This window comes from Macaca nemestrina, chromosome 11 (genome assembly GCF_043159975.1).
Source record: "Macaca nemestrina isolate mMacNem1 chromosome 11, mMacNem.hap1, whole genome shotgun sequence".
NCBI lineage: Eukaryota > Metazoa > Chordata > Mammalia > Primates > Cercopithecidae > Macaca > Macaca nemestrina.
The window spans coordinates 47,195,159-47,221,975 of record NC_092135.1 but is presented as its reverse complement, the minus strand read 5'-3'; the positions used below and the strand labels follow the sequence as shown (position 1 = coordinate 47,221,975).

General features: G+C 37.5%; 1 long non-coding RNA gene across 1 annotated transcript; it reads left to right on the top strand.

Annotated features, from left to right (window-relative positions):
- The first annotated feature begins 69 nt into the window (after positions 1-69).
- LOC139356969 (uncharacterized) lies at positions 70-26,817 on the top strand. The gene is made up of 4 exons (XR_011609547.1): positions 70-238; positions 348-516; positions 23,768-23,889; positions 26,038-26,817. It is a non-coding gene; the product is annotated as an uncharacterized lncRNA (long non-coding RNA).

Below are 26,817 nucleotides of genomic sequence, written 5' to 3'. Positions count from 1 at the left end.
TCCATGCCTCTTAAGGAATTTTGTTTTATGACATCATTTGATTTTCAGTGTCCCATCTCCATTGATTTCCAAGGCAAATAAACCTACTAAAGCTCATTAGAAAACCAACACTTCATGCAGTTACAAAACCACCCCTATCTATAGGGACTATGCTCTTAGGTATTATTAGGTAATATTAGGTATTATTCTACCACCACTGGATAGATCTTAATTATTGCCAAGTTTATAATAATAAAAAGTAAGTACATTAGTTCAGGCTTCATATCACATTAAAATATGCTAAACATTACACCTGTGAACTGGTCACTTCTTTTCACAAATGTGTCCCTTTTTGCCTTTGTTCACAGTGCTGCCAAATGTTATACTTTCGTCTGATGCTAATGGATGTGCCTCTACTTGGTCTATTCTCAGCAGCTGTGACCATCATCTAAATGAATATAAGAATTGAATTAACATGGAATGAGTGCCCACAGTGTCCTGAACTATATTAAAAATGATGATTGATGGCTCTGTGGAGTAAGTTCCTATTTTCTTTGAAGCTCAAAATCTGTGTGAGGAATAGATTAAAACTATCTCATACATAGTTTACCTCCCAATTGTGAACTAATAAGATGGATAACTCATAAGAGTACTATATCTGATTCTGGAGTTTATTTCTTTACTAACTTGTAGAGGTGTGGATAGATTTTGAGAATTCATAAAACTTTAATCAAAATAACAAAACCACTATGTGAAGCTCTGTCTCTGCCAGGAAGTTGTTCAGTTTCCTCTTGGTATTTCATTTCAGACTGAGGAAGCTATCCCTGTATTCGTTGGGACCCACAGAAAATAGAAGGCCTGCTCTGATGGGGTTTCTGAAGAGATTGTAATGAAAGACTTTTTTGCAGAGGTTTGGGTGTGATCAAGGAAATCTATAGGCAAAGCTGAGGATTCCAAGGATAGTACCAGGGCAAGTCAGTACCACCCTGAGACCTGAGCCCTGACAGAGTGAGGGAAGATACATGTCATTGGATCCTGGGAGAGCTGAAAGAGAGTAAGGGGGTTTGCTGGGGAGGCAAGATCATCAGGGAGGGATGCATCTACCCCTACGGCTGCAGTTCCAAGCAAAGGGAGTGGGGAAGACATACTCTGACCTCTCTCTTCCTGCTCTTCCATCTCTTGCATTGCTTCCCACTGGCCAAGTCCAACCGGAAACCAGAGGGCAATGGAACCCAGATGATGGAGCCTGTGGAGGTCAGGACAGAGGAGGTAGAGAATGGATCTGAGGAAGGGCAAAAGGTGAATGACCAACATAATCACCATCTAGACTAACACAAAATGCCACCCTCTATTGAAGTGTCTTTTCTTGCTCTAAGATAGTATTTCCCCAAATATATTCCAGATGGGCGCTCTGTGTTGGGGGGATTTGGGGAGAGGAGAATTTCTTGTGCATACATTCATTTGGGAAACACTGGATTAACACATTAAACTCACACTAAACAGAAATCTTTACTCAAGGACTTTTCAAAGCTCTACTATGTACATAATTTTTTAACAATAATTATTGAGAGTTATGATGAGCCAGGTTCTGGGCCTGGCTCGTGATACAATGAATAGGACAGATACCCACACTTGCAGGACTCACAAACAAGTGGAGCACAGACAATAAGCAGTAAACCAAAAACTAATTAATTACAAAGTGTCTGATGAAGCTCCCAATGGGAATGAAATGTGCAGCATATCTCATACATTATTTAGCTTCATAAATCTTTGCTTCTGGAAATCTTTTGGAAGGTGAAAGACTCTCTTTGAGAAAGACCACTCTAAGTTTTTATCAACTATTGGTTATATATTTTGGTCTGAAATTTACATGATTAAATGCTGGATATCTAGTTTTTGATAACAGCTTTTCACCCTGCTGGCCCTACACAGTCAATCAAAGAGCAAATCTGATATTTACAGAAAATGGGGAATGGGAAGATAACACAAAAAAGGAGAGGCAAAAAAAGGAGAACACAAAAAAGAAGAATCTTAGTTGTCAAAGCCATTTAAATCAACTTAGCATTTTTCTTGCAATGTAGACTTTTCCTTGGAGTCCATCCTATAAGGCAAGGTGATATTGTTACTAAAGTTAGCATTAGGGTGGATGTGCATGAAGAAGGTAAACCTACTTCCAGGTTTTAAAGTAAAGTCCGCAGGGGTTCAGCAAAGATGGAGAAAGCAACTGTCTGGGGTCATTTGTTCATAACACACATGTACATGACTTTTCATTAGAAAGGTCTTCACAGGAAAATGTATGGCTTGTTTGTCATAGATGTGATTTGGTGCCCCACCTCCATTCTCTTTACTGGGCCTGTGCATGCCACCCCAGCTGTGAGTATTGCTTGCTATTGCCTCCTAAGAGTTCACAGCTGCCTCTTCTCCAGCCTCCTCTGCCTTCCCCTCTTCTAAGGGGAGAGTGCTCTTGAGTGTTTTATGCCAGAGGTGCCAGTGAATCAGGCCAAGCCTCCACTTTTCCTGGGCCACATCCTTGCTGACTCTTTCCCCTTCACTCCTTCCCTCATAAATTCTTCCCAAATAGCCTTTCCATAGTTGTGGTCCCCTGTTTTCATCAGGCTCCACAGGAAACTGGAATCAGAAGAGATTTGGAAAAAGTCACCCAGCAAGGTAATGCCAGGACATGAAAGACACCATCAGCCTCTTTATACTGTGCTCACTGGTCTTTCCATTTGCCCCATGGAGATCTAACACATTTGCTCATTTAATAGTTTTCCATTTTGATTTATCTTCAAAAAGAATATATGTGCAGAAAAGCTTATTGAACTAGCTGTTCTCCACACCTATGAGAAGCTATTATCCACATTTATGAGAAGCTAAGCTGTTTAGATCATTTGTCATGATTCTTCTGTTGACCATTGATGCAAATTATAGACATAAATATCTATGAAGAAAATTTAAAATGTGAGCTTCCAAGACCAGCAAACTCTTTAAAGTGATAGCAAAGGTTACAATCTTTAAAGAATCTTTGCCACATATTAAATATTGTTAGCATATATAAGCATTTGCATTGCATATTATGATTTATAATACACTATCATAAATATTTTATTCATCCTCCCAGTAACCGTGTGCCTGGAGTAAAGTATTGGAATCTCTATTTTATAAATGAAGAAACTGAAGTTCAGGAATATTAAGGGACTTGGTCAATGTCTAATAGTGATTAAGTTGCATAGTGAAAATTTGACAGGTTTTTTATTAGCAAATTTTGAGGCTTTCTACTTTATTGCCTATTTTATCTACTTTGTCATATTTTATCATTTCTTAAATTGTTAGACCTTACAACATCAGTGTATCATTTAGTCATCATAAAACTCTGTAGTACTATTTGTATTCTAGAACACAGGACCTTCTAGAATTTCTATGGCATAACAAAACAGACTGCATAATTAAACATTTATCCTATTTCTAGGAAGTTGATGTGTCAAATTTTTATTTCTCTCCACTTGTTATAAATTTGACTTGTGGTTCTATAAAATTAATGTCCATTGATTTCTTAGAAAACAGTGCATTCCCTACACAGAGGGTTTGGTTTTCAGAAGAACCAAACAGTACATCATTATTGATTATGTATTGCCTTCTTAAGAGCTGTTGAGAATGTGAATACTTTTCTAAATGGCTACACAGACATAACACTTTATTTAATTCATTTCCAAAATTCAGCCAGTCTCCTAGCCAACTACAACATAGTTTAGTTTAGAAATATCAAAATATTGTTTCAGAAAAAAAAAATTCAAGTAAGAAAATATTGCCCAAGTGTTAGCCTTTATATACAGAGAAAATATATGGTTTCAACTTGGTAGGAGAAAATAGAAACCATTTCTTCTCTGTGGGTTAAAAGAATATACCCTCCATGTACAGTATCTTCTTGAGTCTGTGCAGTTAAAAGTGACAATGGGACTGTTGATGAGCCAGAGAGAGAACACAGAACTATTGAGGGTCTCATGCGTATCTTAAAAATTATCATTCTAAGTGCCTTATGCACTTACTTCTAACTCTAGGCATGCATGAAAACAGCCAAGCAAATTTCATGTAATTGCCATACTCTTACAGTTCCAGAGGGAAATTACTGATCACAGTTATTTACTTAAATACAAATGGGAAACTAAAGTAACCTCAGGGTCACACTGAAACATCCCTTGACTTGGGTTACAACTTCAAAATTAATGGGAAAGAGCAGGCAGTAAGGTCATTGGGGTGCACTGAGCAGCCTCACCGTAATTAAAGACCTGCAGGCAGACAAATGACATTATCCACTGCTCTGGGAGGGGAGACAGTTTACCCATTCCAGCAGATCTCTAAACATCAGTAGTTGTGAGTTCTTGCCATATGGTTCTATGCCTTTAAGAAAGCAAGCTTCCTTCAGTGTTGTCGATGAACTGATAGTCATGGGCAGTCTTTTTCATTACTTTTAGATCTTCAGTAATCATGCTACCAAAGGATTTAAATATCATCCCCCGCTTCAGGCACCACACACAAAAAGTATCCATAGGCCAGGCACAGTGGCTCATGCCTGTAATCCTAGCACTTTGGGAGGCCAAGGTGGGCGGATCACCTGAGGTCAGGAGTTTGCGACCAGTCTGGCCAACGTGGTGAAACCCTGTCTCTACTAAAAAATACAAAAATTAGCTGGGCGCGGTGGTGCGACACCTGTAGTCCCAGCTATCGGGAGGCTGAGGCAGGAGCTTGAACCCAGGAGGCAGAGGTTGCAGTAAGCTGAGATTGTGCCACTGCACTCCAGCCTGGGTGACAGAGTGAGACTCTGTCTCAAAAAAAAAAAAAAAAAAAGGTATGCATGTACAATTGGCTCTAACAAGCATAGAGAGCTTAACTCTGCAATTTTCAAACAAACAGAACTTGCATGTTGATCGAGTCACTCAGAGCCAGAGATCTAACCTAGATTCTTGGAAGTACAATACTATTTGGAAGATTATTATAATAACACGATGAAGTAAGAGTTAGAATAGAACAAGAAACACATGACGAGCCCAGCCAACCAAACCCTACTACCAGTTCTGCCACGTGAACACATTCAAGCAACAATTTAAACCTGTGGATAGGCTGAGATCATTGCAGTCATCTGGCTATTCATTATGGCTGGGTTTGGGTCACTCTGTGAGCAGTCTTTCCCCAGAGGTGTGTCTTCACACAAGGAAATAGCTCTGCTCTGGGGCCTCCCAAAACTTCTACTTTGGCCACTACTCCTTAAAATGAAGATGTCAGAGGGCTCATTTTTGAGAAAAATGTAAACATAAGCAAGGCAAAGAACCCAAGTAATATAACAATAATGGAAAAAAGATTGTTTCTTTCAAGATAGCTGATAAAATGAGCAGAAATTAAGGTTTTTGTTTTTGTTTTTTGTTTGGAATGTAGTGTGTTTTTGTTTTGGTTTGCTGTTTGGGGTTGTGTTTTAGCTTTATCCACATAATTGCTTCTGATCTGCCTGGCCTTGGTGGTGATACACTAGACGTCGGGGCCCTTCTTAGGGTCCTGAAAGATCTCGTTAGAACCCAAGGTTGGGCTGCACGCGGTGGCTCATGCCTGTAATCCCAGCACTTTTGGGAGGCTGAGGCGGGCTGATTACCTGAAGTCAGGAGTTCAAGACCAGCCTGGCCAACATGGTGAAACCCCGTCTCTACTAAAAATAGCAAAAATTAGCCAGGCATGGTGGCACGTGCCTATAATCCCAACTACTCTTGAGGCTAAAGCAGGAGAATCTCTTGAACCTGGGAGGCAAAGGTTGCAGTGAGCCAAGATCATGCCACTGCATTCCTGCCTGGATGATAGAGCGAGATTCCATCTCAAAAACAAACGAACAAACAACAACAACAAAAAAAAAAAAGAAAAAAAAACAAAACCAGGGTTGTTACAGGAGCAGCTAACTTGATTCAGATCAAGGCCACCATTCCCTAAGCTTTCCTGGCTTAGAAGGAGTGATAACAGCACTTTAGAGACCAACAGTAAGAACGAGAGATTTTATTTACACTGCACTTTCCCACATGACATTTGAAAGGCACAATTGCTCTGAGAAGTTGAATAATGAGGAAACTGAGTCAAAGTTGAAGAATTGCTTGCCAGTTGAAGAACTATTTCTCTATCAGAGAAACAGAGCCACCTCGCCCAGGTGCAGTAGAGCCTGCTTGTCAGTATAAGTGGGATGAGCCGGCTACAAAGACGCCCGCTGTTCTTCAGTGAAACTGACTCTCAGCAAGCACCTGAAAATAGTCATGTTTTTGTGTCTCTCTCTGATTCACCAGTATCTTCCTTTGTCATGGATTTCTACTACATTTCCACCTTATGCTTTTTTTTATATGCAATATCAAATTGCTTACAAGTCCTTACAGAATTCTAGATGTGATATCTGGAAGATTTGAATTTTTAAAGTTTCCCATTCCCAAGCACTAATGTTCATGCTATCTTCTTCCCAGTATAACTGAATCAGATGAATAGAGAAAACTAGGATTCAAATACTCATATTGTAGGCAGACTACAGAAACATCTGTATATAACAAGAATTTCTGATATAACAAAATATTCCACATGCTTTCTCTCCAATTATTGCACATTGTGTTAATTTTTTAAAAAATCATAAATATTTAATATTTAAGTGAATTGTTAAACATGCAATGCTGGCGTACTTGCTGCTGAGTACAAAAGCAATTTTAACATGCCACTTGGTTGATTAAGTCATGTGTATACAAGATCACACATGACATACATTCCTTCAAAGTTGCCTTAAGCACAGGGCCTACAACTACCTCCCTAGACAGTAGGATCAGAAGCCTATAATTTCTTCCAAAATCTTCTATGGCTCTTTAAATGAAAGCTTTAGACAGAATACAAATTAAGCTACATGCAGAAAGAGGCATTTAAAAAAAAGAAGTTGAGGAGCCACCCTAATATTAATCTATCATTCTTGTTTTAAAGAAATCTATTGTGTGCTTTTATAATTAATTAAAGAAAAGGAAAATTACTCATTTCAGAAAAGTAAAGTTAGGTCATTTTTGTCTTCATGTTTTTAATGACTCATAGGCAGGGTTTTTTTATTTTTTTTTTAATGAGTGTTCTCTTTGTTTTTTGAAATAAATATCATCTGTTCTGAACGTAATGCTTTATTTTCAATTAATCCAAGACCTGAGAGCATTAGTTATCTTACAAACTAAAACACTGATTACAGACATTTAAACTTTGACCCTAAGAAATAGTTACTCTTCAACATGATTCATTTTATTTTTTTCTCCAGAGGTCTAATCTTTCAACCCTTCCCAGACAACCTATAATTCTGTTCCTTTGCCCTCTCTGAAATTACCCAAGTGCTGTCTGCCTTCGGGGGAGATTTATGGTCCTAATAGTAGAAGTGGTGAAGGTCAGCTGAAAGCTTCAGGTCTGTCTACCCAGGAACAAGGAATTCCTAAATAATTTCAGCAGTCCTAAAAATAATGATTGGTTTCAGCAACTCGATGACAGATAAACTACTACCCCACTTGGCAAAAGAGTTTGTTTCTCCACTGGGAAGAATTCATTTGCTGAGTTTCTCTGTATAATGACGATAACTGTGGGCAGAGTCAACGTGACTGACCGTGTAACATCATAAACAAGCCATTAAACCACAACCACGTCTCCTGAAGTTTGTGGGGTGATTTTCATTGCTCCCTTTTAAGTGCACACAGTGATGGTTCTCATGCCAGATCTTTCACTTGTTTTCCTTAGGGCCATGCAAGGCACTGTTTTATCATCCATCATGAAAGCTCTTCAGACCTGGCTTTTCCCAGCTTCTCTTAAAAGTTGTATGAGGTGGTTTCAACTAAGTTCTTTTGAGGCTTTGGTCTTGAACTAGGTTAATATCCATCAACTTTGTGAGCTAATAGTTGACTCTGATTGCTAAAGTCAATATTCTGTTACCTGAGAGGGGTTTACCTGTGGCTCCCCATGACTTCCTACCCTGCCTGTGGGTCAGTGCATGAAACGTTAAAAGACTAGATGGTGGGGGGAGGAGAATGTCAAGGTACCAGAGATTGGTGTAAGTGCCTGTAGCTCAATGTCCTTCACATGGCATGACGAAGGCAGATATTGACAGCCACTCATTTGGTGTTCACTAAGCCCATTTATTATTAACTCCTCAGCACCTTCCATATTCTTCCCTTACTAATTGCATGCTTAAATTCTTTAATAAAAAAAAAAAAAAAAAAAAAACCTTGTCACAGTCGTGGCACCACATTTGTGCACAACTCCACAAGTATTTGTCTAAACAGTGATTCTCTTAATCAATTTTTCAGTCTCATGTGGACAAAAAGTAGAAAAAGAAACATACCAATAGCATAAAGCAAGGATCTGGAAATATCAGACAGTTGAGTTCCCAAGACTTGGTTTAAACATATAGGTGGCATCATAAAAAAAATTATTTAAATAATAGAGAACTACAGTTTTTTTCCTACTCTGTACCATCTCCTTTCAGTTTTAATTCCTAGGATTAGGATTACTTAAAAAACACCAAACGAGACACCAACCACATACTGTTCATGATCTCTGCTCTCAAAGAACATTCAATTGTACTATTTTCCATAAAATCTTCACAAATCATTATCTTCTGTTTCTTGGCCCTCATCTGCCTTTCTCAAGGGGTAACATTGACTTCCTCCCTTAATGTATACAACATCAGGGATCTCATCTCAGACTTAAAATGTCTTCCAGGAATTGTTCCTTCTTAAATTTCTTTACTGTCTTCACCATTTCTATTATGTTCTGCTTCTCTAATTTCCTACAAACTTCCTCTAGTCATTTAGTATTGTTCCTTTTTCTTTTCTAAGCTGAATTCATGTACAAATTAAATGACACAAACTATACATACATGCATGAGCTGTTTGGCTTATTTTTGTCCTCGCTTTAAGGTAAAACGCATTCAGTTTTAACAACTAATTATTTTATATCATTGTGCTGGTATGTATACCCCCAGAATACACACAGAAGAAAAGTTATTGGTTTTCTAAATACTAGGCCATTACCTCACTAATTGCTATTCTTGTTTAGAGCTATTTATGCAAGCTTGAAGGTCATAATTTAGCCTGGATTCCTTAAATAAGTTTCTGCTTCATTTTTCTTCCTTTATTTAAACTTGCTTTGTCCCTTTTTTCATCCTTCAGTTTGATTATTAATCACTTGTCCTTGTTTTCCACCAAACTTAGATTAAATTTCTTAATAAAAACCTCCCAAATACTAAATCAGCATTTCCTATGCAGCAAAAGACACAACTATTCACATTGTGCTGATGATTTGCCATCTATCCACAATAACATCTGCTTCCAAAAACAAAGTCAGACGTACGACTTTTGTTGATTTTTATAGTTTTGTTTCTGGCTTTCTCAGACACTCTGGATTTATTGCCCCATTACTATGATTTGGTCCCTTCTTCATCTTTGTATTGTTGACCCTTCCATCTATTCACTGATACAATTACTTTTCTTCAAAAATGGAAATAAATCTGCCCAAACTTGGGATGGAATTATAATTTATTCTTTCAGTTGACTTCTTTGATTAGTTTCTTACTTTTCTTTAAGAGTAGTGGATATTTCACATCATCTCTTTGTCCTTGCTTGTCTACTAGAGTCAACACCTTACAGTAATTTGACAAAAGTCAGGTAGCACTGGTTACACACACATTTTTCTCTCACCCAATAAATTCTACACTAGTTCCCTAAGGTTTAATCAAGATAACCTTTCTAGTTCTTGGCTGAGCAAATGAACCTTTCTTGATGTTTTCCAGTGAAGGAAACTAGCATTTACTGTGTGCCTTTCCTGCATCTGTCATTATACCACATTAACTCGTTTAATTATTGCAAACAGACTCATGAATTATGTACTATTATTCCTATTTTGCAAATAGGAAATCGACCACCTCACAGGTGAAGCGACTTTGCACAAATTACATACCTGCTAAATAGCAGATGGAATTAGTGCCCACACTAGCCTGACTTCAGAATAGCTGCTTTGTCTACAATATATCATTCTGTCTCTAAACCAATTCTACCTTTCAAGAAACAGAAGAACAAGACCTACCAACCAACCTTCCCCCCAAGTCAGAATAATAAATAAATACAATTCACATTTTTTGTAATGGTTCACCATATATTATTCCCAGGCGAGCTGGGGCAAGCAAGTCATTCCATAAGTGTTCATGCTAGAAAAACTTCTTATAAAATCATTTGTTACCTTTAATTCCTAAAGTTTATTTAGATCTCTATTCATACTATTCTTATAATTTAGTATCACCAACACCTAGTTCCTTGAACTAAGCCAAAAATTATTAGCTTGTTCTTAAACATTGTTGATTCTGAGTATATATAGCATATTTGTGTCTACAAAATAAGCATTGACCATTAGAAAATTTAAAAAAACTTTTAAAATTTATCTCTATGATTCATCTAACATTAAATAATTGAATATGTATTTGAAAGCATCTGGATTTTCGACTACATGTCTTCATTTTCTCCCAGCTGTTAAGCATATAAATTCTGCCTGTCATTATCTCTTATTTGTTCTTCCTTTATAGAATTTTCTCTTTTTTTTTGGTTTTGCCTCCTTCAGTCCATTCCCATAAACTTGGTCCATGGATTTTTGTTCTTTTATTGCTGTAAAACCTTCCTCTCTCTGCCTCTAATTCGTCCGACATACCATAATAACCATTGTAATCTTCTTAAAGCTTTGCTTTTACCCCCTTGAACAAGCATTTCCAATTTCTACCTGTTTCATCAAATATGAAATTCCTCTAACTGCTGAGCTCTCAGAAATCATGCCCTGCTCCCATCACACTCCTTTCTCACTGTTCCTCAGCACAAAACCTTCACTCTGATTAGGCTAGTTCTTTCTTTGGTTTCCATATGAGTCTTTGCTATATAGCCTAAGTCCCAGATCTGAGCCAATGTCATGTGGCTGCCTTGATTTAAAGCCTTCTCCACATCCTACTCCTGTTATATAACTGGATGTGCATATGATGGAATGAACTGCTGGTAGACAGCCAGAGCCTGAAGATCAAAGACACCAGGTAGCCTGGAGAAGGTAAAGGGAGCTGTCCTGCCAGGGAAACTGAGCACCAGTAATGGATCTGAGAGGGATGAGGAGTAGAAAGAAGTGCAAAGAAGGGAGGAAACTTATGGAAAAGGGGTTAAACCAGTGTTACCCTTACTGGAACAAGGGTCTTGAAGAAATAAAGCATGAGTCATTTCTGGACTTTAGGAACTAATGGGAGATCACCAGATGTCAATGAACTAACTGGAAAAGTTTCTATTCTCCTTGTGTAGAAGCAGAGAGTTTAGATTCTCAAGACAGACTTACCCATACCTGTGGGCAAGGTGACTCAAGGCTTCAAAGATCAGAAAATGATCATATCAGGGTACCAAGTAGAGCATTACAGCATTGAAATTCCCAAGGGCAATTCAGCAGCTTTAAAGAGGACCATGATATGAGACTAATTCCCCCTTTCACAGAGGGCACGTTTCCTCAGTCTTACAATGCTCAGCATCTTCCCTGTAACACCAGAACTGTTTCTAAGCTTATGTGAAACTTACGTTTTCGCTTATGTAAGTGTGTGATTGCAGGGGAATGGTCTTTAATACAAATCCTAAAGCTGGCAGAGCTAGGCCAAAACCAGGTCTTTGAATTTTTTTTCCCTCTTGAAACTCATGAATCTTTTTATTCAACTATATATGAATCTGGAGATCTGTGGGTAGAAATTAATCTTCCTAGAGCTTCAAAGTGCCAAGGGGGATTTCATTTTGGAGTAGTTGGATGGCAACAAAATAATCCTAAATTTGCTATTTGTATTATTACCCAACATCTTCTCTGGTAAGGGAAAGTGGGGTCCAGAAGTTTGTCCACAAATACTAAATCTCTAACAATAGCCTTAACCAGTCTAGGACTGGCTGTATTCTAACTTGGGAAAGGAGTTTTAAAGAGCCTCTTAATTTTGCAGTCAACATTGGGAATTCAGCAAAAGGTTTATTTTCTAGTGTGATGCTCTTGAGGAAATGTATAGGCATAGCTGGTGAGCTCTGTCAAATTACTTAAACTCTTTAAGTCCCAGATTCCTCAACAATAAAATATGTATAATTATAGTACTATGGTCTAATAATATTGTTGTGGGAATTAAATGACATCATACATGCAAAAACCTGAGCACATCCTCTGGGACATGGTAAGTGTTTTATTATGAGAAGTTACCTAACTTTATTGATAGTGCATACAATAGCCCCTTTTTTGCTCATTGTTTGGAAATACAATGTATTTTATAAGTGACTCAAGCCTAATTCTGTATTAAAACTTTAAGATGTCCATTTTTTTTTAGTTGAAAGTATTTCTAAAATGTGTTTCATACATTTGTATTCTTCTTAATTACATAACATAAGTAAGGTTCATTCTAGGAAAAGGGCAGAGGGGGCTTTGTGGAAGGATATGGTACCTCCTGGATTTTCAGTTGTTGTATGTTTTAAAAAAATTAGACCCCAAGATGATGCTGACAAGGACTAAGAATTTCAAGACTAATAACAAATTTGTTTCAATCTTAGTCTTTATTTTCATCCTCCCCAAACACCTCTCAAGCCCTGAAGGGAAGGAATTAGCTTGTTTATTTAACAAATATCTATTGGGTGCCTACTTTGTGCCAGGAATTGTTCTAGATGCGGAGTAAATAGCAGGACGTAAAACAGGAAAAACATCCCTGTTTATTCAGATAAACAAACAAAATGCTTTATGTAAGATATTAAAAGGTAATAAGTACTGGGTAGGTTGGTAGGGGGTATAATTTTCAGTAAGCAGTCAGGCAAACCCTCGCTGGTAAAGTGATGTTTGATTAATGTCATACATTTGTTTAATATAGTTGTTGCCTGGGTATCCAATTTTAGGCCTGATATAAATTGTTGAAATCCAGGTGTACCCTGTCACCTTTGCCCTGGTTAAAATGTCCCCTCCCTGTGTGGTTGTTTTTGGATAGCCCACTTATTCCTCATCTCACTGACCTCAAACTCAACACTCCCCACAGCTGCTGATCGTGATAAAAACCTAATGGCCAATGCTAGAGTCATGTCAATAAGTTCCCGCCTTGTGCATGTTTTCCTTAAACTAACCAATCCACAACATGTGAAGGAAAGCCTAGGGGATAATACCATGGACATTAAGAAAGGCATAGTTCCACAGGTTCTCTCTCTCTTTCACACCCGTTGCACTCCCTGCCACCACTGGATTCCTCACATCAGCACCCCTAACCTCTCTGGGTCATATGCATAATAAATTTATTCTCTTTCATGAAAGTCTTTTGGTTTCATCACCTCATTGCATTTCACCTCACACACACACACACACACACACACACACACACACACACGGGAACCTAGTCCCTACCCCAACAGTCTCTCCTGGAGAGTGACTATCTGGGCTTATGGCTACTCTCAAGAGAGAGATCTCAAGACCCAATTAGAAAAGATCACAGCAATCAAAGACATGAAGGAAATGCAGGAGGAGGAATATAGAATAATGGAGAAAGTGCATTCCAGCAGAGGAAACAGTGCCATAAAGGCCCTGAGGTAGGTAGAACCTCACCTGCACCTGCCATCAAGGAACAGCAGCAGGGAAGGGGATTGTGATGAATAAGACAGAAGGGAGTGGTAGGAAATGAGGTCAGAAAAGGTTTGCAGGATATGAAGGTTATTTTCAGGACCTTGGCCTTTTCTCCAAACCAAGGGAAAGTCCCTCCAGTGTTTTGAGCAGATAAATAATTTGACTTAAGTTTTCAAAAGGTCTTGAAACTCCAGCTGCTGAAAATAGACTCTGGGGAAAAGGGTGGGGACAGAGATCAGTATAGTCATTTGGGTGGGAGATGGTGTGGCCAGGGAAGTGATTACATTCTCGATGTATTTTGAAAGTAAAATTGCTGATGGAATTGGTGTAGGATGCAAGAAAGAGTATCCACAATGATGCCAAGATTTTTAGCCTGAATGATTGGAGGAATGGAAATATGATAAATTGAGATGGAGAAGACTACATGTAGAAGAGATTTGAAGGGGAGGAAGGAGCACAGTCCGGGAATATGTTTAACTTGAGATGTCTATTAGACACAATAGACAATGTCAAGTAGGGCATTTGAATATGAGTCTGGAATTTTGCAGAAAAATCCAGAAACAACCCCTCACATTAATAACCAATAACAAATCATTAAAATAATTAAATAGGGAAATGATATTTTCAATAGTTTCTGCAGGAAGTAGGTATTTACATAGAAAACAGTAAACTTGGGTTCCTACCTAACACCATACCTATACATTAATCTGAAATGGATTATACATCTAATTGTAAAAGACTAAAAACTTTTAGACGAAACATGGGAGAATATCTGCACCACCCTGAAGTAGGTAGATTTATTAGACCGGACACCAAAAGAAACACCAAGTGTAATGTGGAAAATTCATAACTCAAACTTCATCAGAATTTTAATCTTCTTCTAAAAATTAAGTCTCAGAATGACAAAATATTTTCAATATATCTGATAAATAGCATGCCTCCAAAATATACAGAGATCTCTTAGAAATCAATAATAAAATAACAACCACATTTTTATACAGAACTCTTGAATAGTCACTTCATTTAAAAACATACAAAAATAATCAATAAGCATGCTCAGCATCATTAGTCATCAAGAAAGTGTAATTATAACACCCAAGAGTTACTACTTCAAACCTATTAGATTAGCTATAATCAAACTTTTTTTAAAAAAATAATTTTTAACATTTATGAGTACATAGTGTATATAAGATATCTTGATATAGGCATACAATGTGTAAATAATCACATCAAGGTAAATGGGGCATCCATCACCTCAAGCATTCATCGTTTCTTTGTGTTACAAACATTCCAATTGTACTCCCAGTTATTCTAAAATGTACAACAAATTTTTGCTGACTGTAGTCACACTGTTGTGCTATCAAATACTAGATCTTGTTTACTGTATCTGACTATATTTTTGTGCCCATTAGACATCCCCATCTCCCACTCCCAACTACTCTTCCTAGACTCTGGTAACCATCATTTTACTCTCTTTCTCCATGAGTTCAATTGTTTTAAGTTTGAGCTTCCATGAGTTAGAACATGCCAAGTTTGTCTTCCTGTGCCTGGCTTATCTCACTTAACATAATCTCCTCCAGTTCCACTTATGTTGTTGGAAATGACAAGGTCTGATTCTTTTTTATGGCTGAGTAATACTCAATTGTGTATATGTACCACATTTTCTTTATCCATTTGTCTGTTGATGGATGCTTAGGTTGATTTCAAATCTTGGCTATTCCTAATCGTGCTGCAATAAATGTGGGAGTGCAGATATTACTTCAATATACTCATTTTGTTTCTTTTGGGTATATCCAGTGGGAATAAATAATAAATGTGGGAGTGAGTGCAGATATCACTTTGATACACTGATTTATTTTGTTTTGGATATATCCAGTGGGGTTGCTGGATCATATGGTAGTTCAATTTTTAGTGTTTTGAAGAACCTCCATCCTGTTCTCCATAGTAGTTGTACTAATTGTCATTCCCACCAACAATGTATGAGGGTTCTATTTTCTCCACATCCTTGCCAGTATTTGTTATTGCCTATTTTTTGGATAAAAGACATTTTTACTGGGGTGAGATGATACTCATTGTAGTTTTGATTTACATTTCTCTGATGGGCAATAATGTTCAGCATCTTTTCATATAGCTTTTCAACATTTGCGTGTCTTCTTTTGAGAAATATCTATTCAGATCTTTTGCCTATTTTTTAATTGGATTTTTAGATTTTTTCCTATTGAGTTGTTTGAGGTCCTTATATGTTCTGGTTATTAATTCATTGTCAGATGGATAGTTAGCAAATATTTTCTCCCATTCTGTGAGTTGTCTCTTCACTTTGATGATTGCTTCCTTTGCTGTGCAGAAACTTGTTAACCTGTAATCCTATCTGTTCATTTTTGCATTGGTTGCCTGTGCTTTTGGGGTATTACTCTAAAATGTTTGCTAAAACCAATATCTTGGATAGCTTCCCTGATGTTTTCTTTTAGTAGTTTCATAGTTTCAGCTCTTAGATTAAAGTCTTTAACCCATTTTGATTTAATTTTATATATGATAGAGATCTAGCTTTATTTTTCTGCATATGGATATCCAGTTTTCTCAGCACTATTTATTGAAGAGATTGTCCTTTCTCCAATGTATATTCTTGGCAACTTTGTTGAAAATTAGTTTACTGTAGGTATATGGATTTATTTCTGGGTTCCTGTTTCTTTTCCATTGGTGTACGTGTCTACTTTTATGCCATTACCATGCTGTTTTGGTTACTGTAGCTCTGTAATATAATTTGAGGTCAGATAATGTAGTTCCTCCAATTTTGTTATTTTTGCTTGGGATGGCTTCGGCTATTTTGGGTCTTTTGTAATTCCATATAAATTTCAAGATGATTTCTTCTATTTTTATTAAGAATATCATTGGTATTTTGATAGAGATTGCATTGAATCCGTAGACTGCTTTTAGTAGTATGGACATTTTAACAATATTGATTCTTCCAATCCATGAACATGGGATATCTTTCCATTTTTCTGTCATCCTCAATTTATTGTATTAATGTTTTACAGTTTTCATTGTAGAAATCTTTCACTTATTTGGTTACATTTATTCCTAGGTATTTTATTTTATTTGTAGCTATTGTAAGTGGAATTTCTTTCTTTCTTTTTCCTTTCCTTCCCTTTCCTTCCTTCCCTTCCCTTCCCTTCCCCTTTCTTTCTTTCCTTCCTTCCTTCCTTCCTTCCTTCCTTCCTTCCTTCCTTCCTTCCTTCCCTCCCTCCCTCCCTCCCTCCCTCCCTCCCTCCCTCCCTCTTTCTTTCTTTCTTTTCTTTCTTTCTTTCTTTCTTTCTTTCTTTCTTTCTTTCTTTCTTTCTTTCTTTCTTTCTTTCTTTCTTTCTTTCTTTCTTTCTTTCTTTCTTTCTCTCTCTCTCTCTCTCTCTTTCTTTCTTTCTTTCTCTTTCTTTCTGAGATGGAGTCTCATTCTGTTGCCCAGGCTGAAGTGCAGTGGCACAATCTTGGCTCACTGCAGCCTCTGCCTCCCAGGTTCAGGTGATTCTCTTGCCTCAGCCTCCTGAGTAGCTGAGACCACAGGCACATGCCATCACATCCAGCTAATTTTTTTATTTTTAGTAGAGATGGGGTTTCACCATGTTGGTCAGGCTGGTCTTGAACTCTTGACCTCAAGTGATCTGCCCACCTCGGCCTCCCAAAATGCTGGGATTATAGGCATGAGCCATTGCACCTGGCCATCTCGTTCCTTTTTCAGATTGTTCACTTCTTGCAGATAGAAATGCTACTGATTTTTGTATGTTGATTTTATACCTGCAACTTCACTGAATTTGTTTATCTGTTGTAATAGTTTTTCAGTGAAGTATTGAGTTTTTTCCAAATATAAGATTATATCACCTGCAAACAAAAATTATTTGACTTCTTCCTTTCTAATTGGGATGCCCTTTATATCTTTCTCTTGTCTGATTGCTCTAGCTAGGAATTCTAGTACTATGTTGAATAATAGTGGTAAACGTGGGCATCCTTGTCTTTTTTCCAGATCTTAGATAAAAGGCTTTCAGTTTTTCCCCATTCAGTATGATACTAGCTGTGGGTCAGTTGTATATGGCTTTTATTGTGTTGAGGTATGTTCCTTTTATACCCAGTTTGTTAAGGGATTTTATCATGAAAGGATGTTGAATTTTATCAAATGCTTTTTCAGCATCAATTGAAATAAACATATGGTTTGTGTCCTTCATAGTATAGCTAAAATTAAATGTTGGCTGTTAATACCAAATTTTAGGAAAGATGCCAAACTCTAGAAATAACCCAAATGTGCATGAACACGTGCATGGATAAAACAAGTGTGAAATATTCATACAATGAAATTATATTCACCAATAAAAAGGAAACAATTATTGACTCATAACAATATGGATGCATATCAAAATCATTTTGCTGACTGAAAGAAGTCAGGCCAAAAAAAGTATACTATAATAATATTCCATTCGTATGAATTATAAAGACAGAGAAATCTAACCTATAATGTTAGAAAACCAGAACAGTGATTATTACCTCTTTAATTAGATAGGGTTGACCAGAAATAACATGAGAGAATTTTTTGAGGTTACAGAAATGTTCTCTCTCTTGGTTTGGGTGTTAGTTATATGGGTATACTCACTTATTACAACTCATCAAGCTGTTTGAGTTCTGTTATGTCTTATTGAATAAAAAGTAATCTTGATTTTAAAATAAATTTGCTCTGTACAGCTGGTCAAAGTCATCCTCCCTGTCTTCCACATAAGCAGTTTTCCTCCCTGTTCTCCCATGTTATCACAAGATTCTCCTCAAAGAAATCAAGGGAACCCACAAGCAGAGTGTGAGCCTCCTAAGCCCTCTTAGGTACTGTTACTTCTTCTTAGATCTTGAGATGTTGGGGGTGAGAGGGAAGAACTTATAGAAAAGGCAGAATTCGTGTTTATAGATATGTCAGAGCTATTTCTTCCAAGATTTTACCTTTCTCAGTTGTACCGAAGGTTAAAAATAACCTGATTTAGGTGGTTATGCATGTTGCAGAACAATATTACAAAATTTGCATGTTCCACAAGCAATTTTCCAAAGAGAAGAACGCACACTTGCTAAGTAATTGGCTCAGTTATTTTGTGAGCTGATTTAAATTTGTATTCCTTTTTAGTTCTTCTATATTTTGAACAGATCACAAATAAGGGCTGAAATTTACTACATAACATCCAGCTGGTAGAACAGGGTCTGGGTATTCTCCATTCTTCACAATAACCCAGTTCAGTCTGAGAGACAGGCTCTGATTCTAAGAATATGTGAATGCTTATTTTTTATAGACTGAATTCTTTATGAGTATCAATCATTTAGTGAAAGTCTCAGAGGTTTTGGAGATCTTTAAAGAAGTTTGACTTTTATTTAGTAATCCCAAATAATTTTTATTGAATTTCCAATACTACTTTGTAGTGTTTCTGTCTCTCACCTTGTAGTCAAGCTAATCACAATTATTTCTATTTTTCCAGCTTTATCAAGATATAATTGGTAAATAAAAATTGTATATATTTAGAATGTACATGATGTTTTAGTAGGTGTATACATTTTGACATGATTACCTCATTAATTAATATTTCATCACCTCACATAGTTACCTTTTGTATGTTTATAGAGAGCATTTAAGATCTACCCTCTTAGCAAATTTCAAACATGTAGTACAGTGTTGTTAACTATAATTACCATTCCGTACATTGGATCTCTACAACTTAATTATCTTGCATAACTGAAATTTTGTCCCCCTTGACCAATATCTCCCTGTTCCTTTCACCCCCAGAACCTGGTAACCCTCCTCTTACTCTCTTGATTCTACAAGTTTGACATTTTTAAATTCCACACGTAAGTGAGATCTTCAGATATTTGTCTTTCTGTGTCAAGCTTATTTCACTTGGCATAACGTCTTCCATGTACATCTATGTTGCCACAAATGGCAGGATTTCCTTGTTTTATTCTAAGGCTGAATAATATTCCACAAAATCATTTCTTGATATATTCATGCTTCCAAGACCCTTGGGGTTAGTTCCTATAATTTGCTAAGGGCCAGGAAACTAGAAACCCAGTCAAGCATTGTGTAAATTAAGTGCATATTCAACAATAATTGAAACTAGTATAATATTGATGCAGAAATGTATTCATTAATACAGCATAGAAATTGAAGAAGAAAATGCATATATAAGAATTTTAAATATTTTAAATAAATGAAAAGGGGGTGGATTATTTATTACATAGGTAGGGTTAAAAGACTAATAATTTAGGAAAAATAAAGATGTCTCCCTATTTATTTCAAAATGAATTCCAAGTTGATTAAAGTTTTAAATGTACAAAAAAGACACCATAAAAATAATAGAACAATATAGGTGACTATTAAGATATTCTTGGGATGAAGGTGTACTTTCTATCATACTCAAGGCGGAAATAAAGAAAAAGATAATTGATTTACAACATAAAACTGTAACAATTTTATCTGTGTAGAATGAATACAATTATAAGGCAATAAACAGATAGAAAAATAGCTATACATTTATGGCAGCCTAAGGATTAATGAGTTTAGTATGTTCAAAAATTCAATATAAAAATCACCCAAATGAAAAATAGAGTAAGAACAGGCAAAGGCAATGCATGAAGGAAATATGTCTGCCAAGAGTAAGTATTAGAGAGACTCTCCTAAATAAAGAGGCACGTGGACCTGGGATTTATGACTACTATCTGGGTAATGTTTTGGTCTTCCTAGCCCCCTTCTTGGTCCCTGAATGGTTAAATTTGCCAGTTAAAAGTATAGAAGTAGAGAAGGATTTTTATTGATGAAGCAGCATTTTCACTGGGTTTCCATTAATCCAAGACTACACTTATAAGACAAGTAGCTTAGGCTAAGAATGCAGATCATGAACATGGAGTAGATAAAAGTTCCTTTGTGTTTACAGCCTAGAATCTATGGCTTTGTCCTCATTTATGTAACTGGCCTACGTTCCTTAAAATAAACAGTGCTATGGACTGAATGTGTTTACATACAATTTTTATGTTGAAATCATAACCCCCAATGTTATGGTACTAGGAGTAAGGGCTCTTGGGAGGTAATTAAGTTATGAGGATGGAGCCTTCATGATGGAATGTGCATCCTTTTAAAAGGGATGTCAGAGCTCTGTCTGGTCTTCTTTCCACTCTGTAAGGACACAAGAAGATGGCAATTTGCAATCCAAGAAGCAAGCCCTCACTAGAACCTGGCCATGCTGGCACCCTGGTCTCAGACGTCCAGCCTCCAGAATGATGAGAAATAAATGTCTGCAGTTTAAGTCACCCAGTCTGTGATAATTTGTTATAGCAGCCCAAACTCACTAAGACAAACAGCCATAGACAGACACCAAACGTTGTCTTCCATGTCACTGGTGCAGAGACAAGGGTGTGGAGGCAGTTCAGTGGAGTGGTTAAACTACAGGGCCTACACTATTCTAGAGTCATGGTTACTTCGTTTTGAATCCTGGCTCACAATTTGCAATCTGAGCTCTTAATCTCACAATCTGAGCTCTGAGCCTTACCTTCCCAACTGTAATATAGGGATAATATTATTAACTACCTTCTAAATTTCCTATGAACATTTAATGAGATCATGTTTATAAAGCCCTTAGCACAATTGACTGATAACATAGGAACTGCTCAACTATTGGCTATTATCCTTGTTATGGGCAAAGAACCTTAATTCTCTACCTTCTGAATAAAAAACATGCTAAGATATCACAGGATGATTTAGGTTGTCTTTATGTGGACATTTACATGGCATCTTGGGAAAAGTGTAGTACTTGGGATCAGGAGATCTCATCCTAGTCTCAACTCTGCCTAACCACATAACCATTTTGGGCCTCAGCGTCCCCATCTGTTAAAGTTGTTGAACTATTTATTGCTATATACGCTTTTCGGTCCAATGTTATGCCCTGGAGAAATGCAAAAGAACAGATAAATCAGGGTCTTTAAATATGGTTATATCTACAGTAGGTAATAATTAGGTCTTCGAGCTATAAGTCGAAGTGTTTAAAGCCTAAAAGAAAATATTTATTAGTTTGCCAAACAGCAGGAATTACATCAATCTGTTATAATACTGACTACGTCACATCAATCAGAAGCTCCAATTAGCAGTTAAACATCTTTGATTAATGTTTCAAAATTAATAAAAGGAGCTCATTTATTGTGCTATGAGATATGGAAAGCTCTTTAGTGGTAACATGTTTGTGAACCATTAGCCTGTGTGCTTAGCATTGATGAAGATATCCCAGCCACTAACGGTTTTATAAGAAAGCAGAAGTTGGCCGGGCGCGGTGGCTCAAGCCTGTAATCCCAGCACTTTGGGAGGCCGAGACGGGCGGATCACGAGGTCAGGAGATCGAGACCATCCTGGCTAACACAATGAAACCCCGTCTCCACTAAAAATACAAAAAAATTAGCCGGGCGTGGTGGCGGCGCCTGTAGTCCCAGCTACTCGGGAGGCTGAGGCCGGAGAATGGCGGGAACCCGGGAGGCGGAGCTTGCAGTGAGCCGAGATCGCGCCACTGCACTCCAGCCTGGGAGACAGAGTGAGACTCCGCCTCAAAAAAAAAAAAAAAAAAAAAAAAAGAAAGCAGAAGTTGATGCTAATTTGCAATGCAGAGCACATAGCAATAGTAATAATGAAAATACCCAATAGTGTTGACCACTTATAGTGAGGCCACAACTGTCTCAGTATCTTGTGTAGATTACCTCGTTTAATCCTCATAACAACCTCTTTAGTATTTCCATTTCACAAATAAGAAAACTGAAACTTGAAATACAGCTGGAATGTCCATAACACAAAGAAATGATGAATGATTCGTGATGAATACCTCATTTACCCTGATGTGATTACTGCACATCGTATGCCTGTATCAAAATATCTCACCTACTCCCAAAATATATATAGACCTACTATGTACCCATAAAAATAATTTTTAAGAAACCTCAAACTTAAGAATGGGATCTATTGTCATCTAAATAGAAGAATCTCCAACACTGCAGTGTTTCAAGAATCAAGAAGTCTACAAAAAAAACAGCTTGAAAGCATTGAAACTAAATGTACCTTTTTTTCAGGCAAAGTATTGATAATATGCATATGAAATAGCTCTTACAGTTGAAGCCCCAATTTTTCGGGGAACCAGGGGTTGGTAAAATATGTAAATAACATAGTTGTCATTTAGAAAAATTAACTGGATTACCCCCTTAAGAATTCTTACTGGGACAGTTTTACTCTACTCTTGATGTCTTCTTGCTATTCAGCACCCTCGACATTTGTAAATTTATGTAATTAGTGTGAAAGTGCAAAAATAAAAACATGAACTTTAGTATTAACCCAAACAAAATGTAATTAAGGAAGTAAATCTACACCAGAAAAAAGGAAAACCGTATAATGTTTTGCAGTGCCCAAGAAAAATGGCTTTTGGATTATCTGCTATTAGGAATTATTTTGCTCATGTTGCCTTCTCTTTACGCATTTACATATTCATTTCATAATTATAGGGAACCTGCCAAATATGCAGGAATATGACCCTGAATTAAGGCAGATCACGGAAAACTGACGATGCTGAATTGATGTTGAACAACTGTTATCATGATTAACCTGAAGTTTCTTCTAGAAGTATCCTTTGATCTGCAAATACAGCTGCAAAAAGTGAAAAAGAAAGAGAAAAGTCAACATTGGCCACAATTAGGGCTTTATCTTTTGGTCAGAGGGTTGAAGGCGGATTTACAGATAAATCTTTCACAACTGATTCCAATTATACCGCTGAGTCTCACACACCATTGGTGTCGTCCTAATATCCCCCAAAATACAGAGGTCACTTTGAAAGTGCCTTAAACTCTCTCTCAATTACTAGGCTTACTTGCTGTTTCTTTGAAAATGACTTTCATGTGAAAATGCTCCAGCAACATAAAAGTTAATCACCCTCTATCATTACTCGCATCTAGCAGCAGGGTAAAAAGGAAATTAAATTCTTCTTCATTCTCTCCTACAAAATGAATTAGAACCTCACTCAATCTTCTCCACATTATATGTAGAAATGGAGCACAACCCAATTCTTCTCTCTTTTCTTTTATTTTTCTTTTTCAGAAAGCAAAAGGTAAAACACAGAGAATGTTCTCACATTTTCATAGTTGGAGAGGAATTCGAGGGAGAGTTGCATTTCTGCTAGAGGTGTATTGTGAAGGTGTGGAAATACAAATTAACGAGAGGTTAGTTCTCTACCAAACGAGATGTGACTTATTTACATCTTCAACATAAACCATGGAAAGCTAAATAATAAGTCTGTTATCCTAGATATTTTATTGTCAGTGTTCAGCAAATCCTTTATGTTCATTATTTAATAATGAGGCCCAATCCCCAAGCTTCCTTCTATTTCAAACTTTTTCGTAGACTGGCCTGAGTGTGAAATAGAAACCTTGTGCTTTACTAACTCCGGGGTGCTCAGCTTGAGCCCTATGAATAAAATATGACTGTGATCATTAAAATGTAATAAAAGCTGGTACTTTGAAGCCTTAACCTAAACAAGTTTGCTCTCTGATCTTGGGGGCAAACTTCAGCTGTTCTCTCAGCAGGGCCTCCTCTGCAGAAAGCCCAGGCCTCCTAGAAACGACTGCAACCTGGTAATCTGTGACCTGCACAGCTAAACACACAGTCAGAGCCATTTCCACAGCGAGATCTCCCAGTGTCTCTCAGTGTCTCGTCATTTTCAGGCTACCACAGCCTTCCCAATTTCCTGCCAGAAAGAACAGTGCACGAGGCAGGTGTCCGGCTCAGGTTGTAAAGAGGCTAAGTTTGAAGTTTAGTGTCCCTCATTTTTATCTTCCCAAAAATCCCCTTCCAGGAGAATAGAACAAGGTGACTTTTCGGTCAGCTAATTCTCTAAGGGAAGGCTGGGCAAATATTCATGAAGATTGGCCAATAGAATTGAGAGAGAAGGCCGTCAAGTAAATAACAAAGAAATGGTGTAATGTGATCCGGTTGTGCTCTTGGAATTTCCTTTTGATTGGTGCTAATATAAGCTACTCAGTAGTGGTTGGGAAATATCCCCAAACTACAGCTGTTGCTGCTGCTGCCAGGATTGCCTAGAAAGGATATTGAACACCCAGAGAAAGCTGTCCTAAGGCTTGTGCTCCAATGCTGCGGGAAAAAGGCCAACTTCAGCTCACATCCCAGAAGAAAGTCACTTCTGTTTAAGAGAACATAGTGCAAGGTTTCTCTCCCATGATCACAGCATGGACAGAAAACAGAACTACTTGACTAGAGAAAAAAGATTTCATTGAAGAAAAAGAAAGCAGTAAGGAAATAAATAACCCCAGGCACTTCTCAGAGAAAGGAGAAAATATCTTAGCAAAACTAGAAATTAAATTCTTATACTTAAAGTAACTTTGGGACAGCAAGTAAAAAGAGTGATAACTTCTGGGGAAAAAAATACATAAACAAAAAACTAAGTGTGTAAATTTAAGATCTCAAACATCCTAGTACTAGGGAGGTGTGACTATATGAAAGTGCTGGGGTTTGAGACTACTGAAATACTAATAACTGTAAGTTTTTACTCATAATACACAGCTAGAAGCAGAGATAAAAGGTAACTGGTGGCCAAGCATCCCCTCACCCCCTGCCCGCCCCCTACACACTAAGTGATACCTGAATTTGGTATGGGGTTTTCAAAGCATACGGCCAACCTGTAATGTAACTCTTAATGTATGCTTATCCCAGATTTGGAACTCTGTTGAGCAAGTTTCTGTTTAAGAGGTTTGATCAGGCCGGGTGTGGTGGCTCATGCCTCTAATCCCAGCTCTTTGGGAGGCCAAGGCGGGCAGATCATGAGGTCAGGAGATCAAGACCATCCTGGCTAACACAGTGAAACCCTGTCCCTACTAAAATACAAAAAAATTAGCCGGGCGTGGTGGTGGGCACCTATAGTCCCAGCTACTCAGGAGGCTGAGGCAGGAGGAATGGCTTGAACCCGGGAGGCGTAGTTTGCAGTGAGCCGAGATCATGCCACTGCACTCCAGCCTGGGTGACAGAGTGAGACTCCGTCTCAGAAAAAAAAAAAAAAAAGAGGTTTGATCAATAGCTTGAATCTTTTAAAGAGATCAAATCATCAGATAACATGGGGTCAAGGTGTTGTTTAGATACAACACTGCCAAAGTTCTATGCTCAGCTGAAGTATTATTCTTCACCTTAGCTCCTTACTAGGCAGGGTGCCCCAGTTAAGCATAGCAATCTAATCCTACAGTTATGCTGATATCTGGGAAATATCTATATCATTGACTCAATTTTTCTCTTTCATTTAAGCTAGAGTCAGGAAGGCTGGCCTTCAAACCACATCTAATCCTTGTCCTCATTTCTTCCAGCCTACCGGATGACAAAATTTTTATCAGTACAGCTGAAACCCAGAGAATAACCCTTCAGTGCTGGGTGTAGTAACAACCCCATTAACACAGGGGTGACATTCAAAGTGTTTGCCAAGCAATCATCATGGATTTCTGAAGCAGGGATCTGAAGACTCTCTGCTGGTCCAGAGTTTAACCCTTTGGTCATTGACAGTGAGGAGTTTGGTTCCTGAGAAGGGGCTGAGACATCAGGAGCAAAAAGGGCTGGGTGGGCAGGTGTACCTCTGGGCTGAGACCATCTGCAAACTCAATATTACAACAGCTGCTACAACTATACCACTTCATCCTGGCTGAATCTAAGAACCAAGTGGCTCACAGATGACAGAAGAGAACTAGACTTGTGAAATTTGAATATCCATAGAATCAAAACTTTAAATGCCTTGTTTAATGTACCTGATAGTGAACCACAACTAAAGATTCCTTCAAAACGCCTCTGCTTCTCTATAACCCATCTCCACCTTTCTCTCAATTGTCTCTCATTTTTCTCCATTATTTATCTTCCATTTAATACCTTGACTCTCCCATTACCTCTTTCCTTTAAAAAAAATATACTTTTACATTTCTCTCTTTGCTCCTTTTCTTGGCTGTTTTCCCTTTCTCTTCCATTTCCCATCTTATCATTTCTCTCCATTCTCTAAAATGTACTAAAGTGCATTTATTTTTTAAGTGTTTTTTGTAAGTCATTGTGGCTCACTCCACTTAAGGGCTATATGTAAAAAGATATACACAAAAGAAAGTAAA